This window comes from Mercenaria mercenaria, chromosome 4 (assembly GCF_021730395.1).
Source record: "Mercenaria mercenaria strain notata chromosome 4, MADL_Memer_1, whole genome shotgun sequence".
In the NCBI taxonomy this organism is placed as follows: Eukaryota; Metazoa; Mollusca; class Bivalvia; order Venerida; family Veneridae; genus Mercenaria; species Mercenaria mercenaria.
In genome coordinates, this window is record NC_069364.1 from 39,468,120 (window position 1) to 39,476,885 (window position 8,766).

Sequence of the window (8,766 nt, forward strand, 5' to 3'; positions counted from 1 at the left end):
TGCAGAGCGCATGTTTTGGATGTCTCGCTTCAAGGTCAAGGTCACACTTAGGGGTCAAAAGTCATATCAGTTTGTTTCGTGTCCGCTATGTAACTCTTGAACTGCCGGAATGATTTCAAAGAAACTTGGCAGAAATGTTCACCATACTGAGACGACGTTCAGAGCGCATGTTCTGATTGACTTGCTTCAAGGTCAAGGTCACATTTAAGGGTCAAATGTCATATATGACTTTGCTTTGTGTATATTGCTCTGCATTGCAGTGCTCTTGTTTTTATTTGGCAGATCTCTTTTTTGTTCACTTACAATATTTTTTTTTGAATTACTTCCCTTTTATGTTACTATAAATAGCTTATTTTGAAACTTTTTTATTATTGGCCATAGGGAAAAGCCGATACCACTTTTCTGTGGTACAACATGGATGGTACCTCCAATTTTTAGGTGTATTTTTACATTTCAGTACCTGATAAGGATTTTGTTGTGGACTTTGAATATATTTTTTTGTGGACTTAGATTTGCTTTTTGAAGTTTTCCTTTTGTTGTTCCTGTCCCTTGGGCTACAACAGTCAAGATCTTTAAATTTTGCTCCCATCCTATGATGTAACCCTTCGGGCGTATATTACCCCGCTTGGCGGAGCTCTTGTTACTAATTTTTACACTGAAAATTGAAAAGGGTTTGTTACGCTTTACTCCAGGTAATAATAAATATTTATATTAAACGGTCGTTAAATACATTTTTCTGTGGTGTATTGGTAAAGATAGTGGGAAAGTTTTTATTGCCGCGGCGGTCCGGGTTCAATTCCCGACTCGGACATCTTCTTTTTCTTGATTTGGCATTTGTAAGATAGTCAAGAAACAAAACTCATATTCTAATGTTCATAATATGACCAAACTAAAGAAAGATCATTTTAGGCAAAATCTGGAGGTCAGTGCATTTAAGTATTTCCATTATTGTTTACTTCCAAAGCCTTTCATATCAGTTTTTCATGAAAATATAGTATATTATGATCTAGTCATTTTTTTCGTCCCTTATTGCCACACCATCTTTCTCCTTTTTACGTAATCCTAGGTAAAGATGTGACAATCATGGTTCATTATAATATACGTTATTCTTAACTGGTACAATGCTTTAATAACCATTTTATGTTCATGCAAGAACAAATGTTTGTATCTACATGTCTGTCAATCAAGAATGTATTAGAGACATTTATTTCTACATCAACATAATTGCCGCATGCAATAATCCATTATCCCCGACATAGTCATACATGTATGCTTACATAAATATATGTTGATGTCTAGAAAAAATAGTTTGTCATATCTATAGTGTGATTTATTAACCCCTAAAAGTGCATATTCAACTAACATAAATTGTAATGTATTTGAATATTTAAATTTCATTGTCCATGCAGTATTAAGCTTTTTGTGGTATTGCATAATAAATGAAGATACGACTTGTCGAAAACATATATATATATAAATAGTTGTAAGGTGCCAATTCAAAACATTTCTGTCACGGAAAAGTATATGCTGATGTCGTCATCTGTGCGCATGCATAATAATATTAAAAAGCTGAGTAAAGTTATAAAGTTTAGTTAACATTCAATTTTTCTTCGATAAATCATCAAACTTTGCTTTGGCAGAATAAACAAGTTCATACGAGCTTAATTAATTGGAACAGTCTTATGCTTAACTCCACGCAATGTTTACATAATGTGTACTTTCCCAATCAAAGTTGGAAAAGGAACGAGAACATTTAAGGTATAACGTCCACAACAGTAGATCTTTGCACGTTTCATTAACTGTATATAAGTTAATTTAGACATCATTATATAATTAGGCTCTGTGGCCAAGAGGTTTAAGTTTTGAACTAGTAACCTTTCGCATTTTCAGGTATTTGGTATCTAATATCTATTTTGTTATTTGTTTGCAGCATAACATAAATATATTATGATCTTTATTTAAGAAGAAGAACAAAACAACATTGAAAACAAACATGTCAAAACGTAGTCAATGGATAAACAATCCGGTAGTGGCTTATTTGAAATATGATGGTAAACATCCTATTGTCTTACTAAAATGGGTTACATTTAGCCTAGAACATAACTTCTAACATTGTTTTGTTCGAAACTGACTCAAATCTTTTGATTTGCGCAATTCTGTTTGATGCTAATTTCATTTAGATGATCATTTCAGTTTACAAGACCAGTACAAACAATAAAGACCGCGTGTGTTTTCGGTACATGAAAAACAATTTTGATTTGCTTTATTCAGGTTATATTATAATATATCTATCTACACCTATAGATTTTTGTCTATGAATTGTCCTTACTTTTGGTGATTTTCGAAGCTAGAGTTCTTGATGATGAATCTGCATTTAAATTCACTGCGGAAAATGGTTCCGTATACGGGAGTGTACACATTCCGTATACTCCTAATATACGGGCGTATACGGAAACATTTTTCCCGTATATGGAACATTCCATATACGGGAATCCCGTATTCTTTAATTGGACATTCATGTTTTCTCACATGGATCCGTTCATTCATACTTAGCATAAATATGTTTCAACAGTTTATGTCAGTATTCAAAGTTAGGGATTGTCAAGGTCCAAAAGTATGTTTAAGGCGTAGGTTTTGATCACACTTTCAGGAAAGATACCTTTTATATGATATTCGTATATTAGACATATACGGGACCGTATACTCCCGTATATGCACATATTTTTCGCAGTGATTAGACTCGATTTAATTATTCAAATTTCGAAAAAATATATCTCTATATATATGCTTTCAACACATATATGTGACCATGACTGAGAAAATGGGTCCAGATGAGGAAATTTGACATTTTCAGGTTTTTGCATATTTAGAAAGTATACCCATTCAGAAATAAATCCTGAAAATTTCAGATGAAAATCTTCAAAATTGTCAGTTTTATGACAGATTTTGTAACATAGATATTAAAAATAAAAACAGAACATTTCAGTTATTCTTTCTTTCTAGTTTATTTCTCACTTACAGGTAATGGTTAATAATTCTGAAATAAATTTATCTTCTGTTACAATTGCATGATATATATTAGATCCCTTCTTATTACACAAAATGATAATCAACTAAAATCTACAACAATTTCTATAAAAATATTTCTCAAATTGTGTTACCATGGCAACAAATATATTAAATTCCCTTTTCTATGATAAAACTTTAAAAAAACTTGTTCACTTAAAGTAAGGACTTTAAAAAGTAAAATATTAGAAGGCCTATGTATTTATAAAAATATTCTGAAAATTTCACATGAAAATATTAAGAATGTTTGGTTTTATGACAAGTTTTTGTAACATGGGTAATAACCATAAGAATAAGTTAGATTTGTCATTGTTTCTTCATAACTTGTCTTTTAGATACTGGTAATAAATGACTATTTTGGGAAAAATGAACCTTCTTTTACTATGAAATTTTATTCTTGTGATGCTTACTTAAAACACAAAAACACAGCTAATTAAAATCTTTCATATTTTCTATGAAAACATTATTCAAATTGTGTTACCATGGCAACATATGCATTAAATTCCTTTTACTACAATAGAACTTAAAAATAGAAGCTTAATTTGAAATAATGTTTCTTATAAGTTGAATATTCCGAAGTATATGTATTCGAAAGTAAAATTTGAAAATTTTATGGGAAAAGATATAAAATGTTTGGTTTTATGACAGATTTCGTAACACGGGTAATGGCCACAAGAATAAACTATTTCAGTCGTTGTTTCTTCAGTTTGTGTTTTCACTTTTTGGTAATCACTGGCTATTTTTAAATAAATGAATCTTCTTTTACAAAGAATATTTAGATATTCACTTAAAGTGCAAACATCTAGCTGGCTAAAGTCCTTCACATTTTCTATAAAAACATTATTAAATTATGTTACCATGGCAACATATGCATTCGATTCTATTTTCTATAATAATACTTTAAAAAAGAGCTAAATTTGGAAAAGTGTTTCAGATAACTTGAATATTATCAAGTGGTGTGTATTCAAAAATATTATCTCAAAATCCCATGTTAAAAAAATTAAAATGTTTTGTTTTATGACAGCGTTTGTAACATGAGTAATAACTATAAGAATAAGACATTTCTGTCATTGTTTCTTCATAACTTGCCTTTTACCTGCTGGTAATAAATGACTATTTTGAATAAATGAAACATATATTACTATTGATTTTTTTATTGTTTATGCTTATTTTAAAGTAGAATACTAGAAAGTACAGCTAATTAAAATTTTTCCATATTTTCTAAGAAAATTGTGTTACCATGGTGACATATGTTTTAAATTCCCTTTTCCTACTATAATACCTAAAAACAAGAGCTTATTTTAAAAAAGTATTTCTAATAAGTTAAATATTTTAAAGTATAAGTATTCAGGAAAGAAATCTGAAAATTTCACATAAAAAACTTTAACATAACAAAACAAAAGAAGTAACAAAAGTAGTTATCGTAAGAATAAACATTTCAGTCATCCCTTTCCTCATAATCTGTTTTTTTCACTGGCTAGTTATAACTGACAATACTGAAGAAAGTGAACATTCTTTTACCATTACATTATATACTGTAGACCCCTTATTGAAATACAAATCCATAATTTCAATGAAATATAATTTGAATTATGTTACCATGGCAACATACATACTAAATTCCTTTTTTCTAAAAATACTTTAATAATTAACACAATAGCTTAACTTTTGATGAAGGTTACACTGCTACAAGCTCTGGTGAAAAGTAAATATTTTTTTCCAGCCAATACTTTAATGTAGGTAACTGAAACTACAACCTTAACTCGATGTTTAACCTTAACAGCTAAACACATCTATATGAACAGCAAAACAGGCTAAAGTGTTGTGTATTAAAACGTTTGAATTCAACAACAATTTCTATCTTTTATATTCACTTCCTTTTTTCAGTTCTCAGAAAAATCCTCGTCAATCACAATTTCAGTTTTCAGTTCAAGTGGTCTGGACAAACAGACTCCTTTGACTTTTCAGACAAATACTATTCTCTTAGGAGTTCATACAGGTACCATTGTCAGGCTTGGGTCATTCCATGTCAGTAATATTCGTTTGGCAAGGGGGAGTATATATAGCAAGTTATTGTCTCAACTGGACTGTCACTTTTAACACTAACAATCCAGGTGTTTCTGCAGACATGGTAAAGTGGTAATACTTAGTTATCTTCTTCAAAAGTTTAAAATATTGTGATAAGATATTTCTCCACTGGTAGAATGTGACAGGATTTAAATCATTGTTGACCAACTGTGCAATGTTATGACCTTTCTTTGATGACTGACACACTGTGTCAGCAATATCATGTATTATTAAAGGTCTCAGCATTCACCCTCCTCCACAGATTCTTCTAAATTCAAAAGTGCAAGTCAGATTCAAACTTTGCATGGTCTGTGATCATTGTTGAATATTCAATCGATCTGTGATATCCTGTAACAAATAAGTAAAACATTTTATTTTAAAAAATTAACCTGGGAGTCGCTTTATTTAATAAAAGCAGAGTTATCACTATTTGATAATAGATGATTCTTACAACCAATGCTCTAAAATATTGACAGACTGACAACAGCGAGCTGTCAGTATATAAAATGTACTTTGTTTGTAAATTTTGATTACTGCAAATAGGATGTTCTAAAACACATTTTTTGCATTTACTGTGTTAACCCTTAACCTGCTAAATTTGCAAAATGGACTACTCCATCTTAAATAGAGACAGTACCATTTATAGCTTATAGGGAATTCTCATAGAAAATTTGCTGACTAAATATCAAACACTGCAGATCAAGATCAGACTGCACAGATGTGCAGGCTGATCTTGATCTGCACTGGTTGCAAAGGCAGACATAGCTGCCTCATTCAGCCTAAGAGTTAAAAGTATACACTGTTTTAACAGCTATAAAAAATGGTTGTTACCTAGTAAAACTCTCCACAGACCATACCACAGCAAGATGTTATTTCTATTCTAGCTAGCAGCATTGTCAAAATGGAATACCAATACAGGTAGTGATGTACCATGCTCACAAGTTGTCTGCCCCTTAACCAACTGAGTTTCTTTCATAAACAAGAGGAAACACTTGCCTTCCTGAAAAAAGATTTAAAAGTCTTTGGTAAAAGTATCTGTTATCTTCATGTATCTCAGGAACCTTTACAGCCTTCATTCTAATCCATATTCTTGGTGCAATAAAACTGGTAAAAAAATTCAATCACATCACAATTTCTAAGTCAAGAATGGGTTAATTGAAATTGAAAATAATCACATTACAATTAAACTAAATTACAATTAATTGATTTACTTCAATAATTAATTAAAATTCCTATTATTTAGAACTCTTCTACAATTTAATGAGATATCAACTTATACACATGTACATGTAGTGTTAAGCATTCAAATTATCCATGTACTTATTGAGTGCCACAGACTTTTCTCAGGCTAATAGCCAATGTAACGAAGACTTTTCACAAACTGATCCTCCTCAAACCGGATTGTGAAATGAAATTTCAATAATGCCAGTTTTTGTCAGTTTAAGCCATTCAATAGTCATAGTACATGTACATACATTGTACAAATCATTAGTGTAGAAGTAGACTTATTTTGTATAGGCTCCAACAAAACCTAGACAGAGGTATAATTAAATAATATATTGCATTAAAATTATAATAGGAGCCATTAGCTGCATGTTACTTACCTGATTCCTCAAAGCACATCCAAAATATGTTTCATTTTCTTCAGATCTTAAAGTAAACAGACCAATTTCCTGGCTGTTGTAGGGTATATGAACCAGCTGTAGTGGAATGAACCATCAAAGGAACAAGGAATATTATCTGAAAGAAGATATAATACATGTACTGTAAACATCACTAAAAATCAAAAACTGAATATTTAATTAATAATGTGATTGTGAAAGGTTTCATTAACTTAATTACCACAAAATACTTTAAAAGTTATTATACTATGAATCTATTTTTTAAAGGATCATAAATTGTTTTACACACAGCAAGGCTCAAAAATTTAAAAAATAAAAAGATTTCATTAATAGCATAAATTCCCACTATCCATATTACAATCATCCTGTTACAAAACATTCTGAATCAACAATAATGGAAAGAGAGTAGTCACCAGACAGAAATAACAGGACTTATGAGACCCAAGCAAAAACAGTTACCATTTTATAAATGGAAGCGTCTAGACATCCGGTAAAACCCGAAACCTATATATAGCCAGTGTTTTAGCCAACCGGTAACAGGACGCCTAGCCTATCCGTATCCTATAGGGGTTTTCTAGGCGTCTGGTAATCAATTTTAAAATATTTTCTGAATAAGCCTTACATGTGAATATTCAAACCTTAGTATGCCAAAAAAAATATGATACAATAAATTTATTCATTACAGTATTCATATATAAAATGATTGCCGAACAGCTAGAAAAACATTTGCGGAGAGGCTAGTCGTCTTGTTGCCGGACTGCTAGAATGCAGGGTAGGCGTCCGGTTACCGGACATCTACATATTCCTTTTAAAATACCTTTGCTACTACTGTGAGAGGGGACTTTTCGAGAATGATGTGACATAGGCAGGCATCTATAAGTCTGCATCAAATTTATTAATTATTATAGCTACATGTATTTTGTATTTTTCCATTGTAATGCTTACTATGGACAATGAAATAATTTGATGAATCCTGGTCACCTTGAGTAAGAAGCTGCCTGCCTTCAATAATCTTTGTGACAACCCAACTGGCCATTTTATATTAAATACACAGGCATAATGAAATCATCTGTGTTTAGTGGCCACAAGATAAATTTAATAATTTTCTCTCGGTATGTTTTGGATTCACTTCCGGGTAAAAAGACAGACTTATTTCAGTGAAAGTTTCAAATATTTTAGAGAATCTACATTAACAACTGTTTATAATCGGTACTTACCAAATCAGTAAACAGTATTACAAGTCTCAGATCCCTTCATCGTTGAACAAAAGGTAGTTAAACAAAAGTAAACTTCACATGCTTCTCTGATAAAATCCGAAACCGGAAACATACAGTAGCGAAGGGGAAACAACTGATTTTGAACGAAGTATTTTGTCTCAGGCGTAATACCACTATTTTTTTTACAGGTCTGATGTCTAAATATTCTTTCTGTAGTAGGCTGTCATCAATCATGTAACAAGCAGTCGTACTTTAACGGTCAAACTTTTGCTAATTAAAACATGTGTAAGAAAGCTGCGCGCGTAAACTTGGCGCAACTCTAAACGTCGTTTCTCGATATTACGTCATGCCGCATCTGGACCGGTTTTCAAAGACGACGTCACATATATATATTTTCATGTATCTAACGTTTCTTGGTAATGATGGACTATTTTAAGGAAACATTCTTGTTTTGAATTTAGTCTGTAATGATGCTTTTGATTTAACACCAGATGCTATATTTTCACGAGTGATCATACAAAAAAATAGTGTAAAGTCAATACGCTTGCTAAAATATTTAAAGACTAATAAATAATTTTACCCAAACGTTTACGATATCGAAAATGCAGTAATATCACGCCACAATGTTTATGTTGAAAATGAAAATCAGTTCTTCAAATAGAGAACATTAAGCTACTGCTGATTTTCTTAAACAATAAATGAGTTTAGGACACTAACACATGAAATGAAACCAATTCCTTTTGTTACTCAACTACCCTAATGTTCAGTTATTTTAATAAGAGTATTGTCAAATG

At 31.2% G+C, this 8,766-nt stretch overlaps 1 long non-coding RNA gene across 1 annotated transcript; it reads right to left on the reverse strand.

Annotated features, from left to right (window-relative positions):
- Positions 1-2,822: 2,822 nt before the first annotated feature.
- Positions 2,823-8,301, reverse strand: LOC128556311 (uncharacterized). The gene is made up of 4 exons (XR_008370569.1): positions 7,973-8,301; positions 6,738-6,873; positions 5,965-6,133; positions 2,823-5,481 (listed from the first exon to the last, which is right to left on the reverse strand). It is a non-coding gene; the product is annotated as an uncharacterized LOC128556311 (long non-coding RNA).
- Positions 8,302-8,766: the final 465 nt, after the last annotated feature.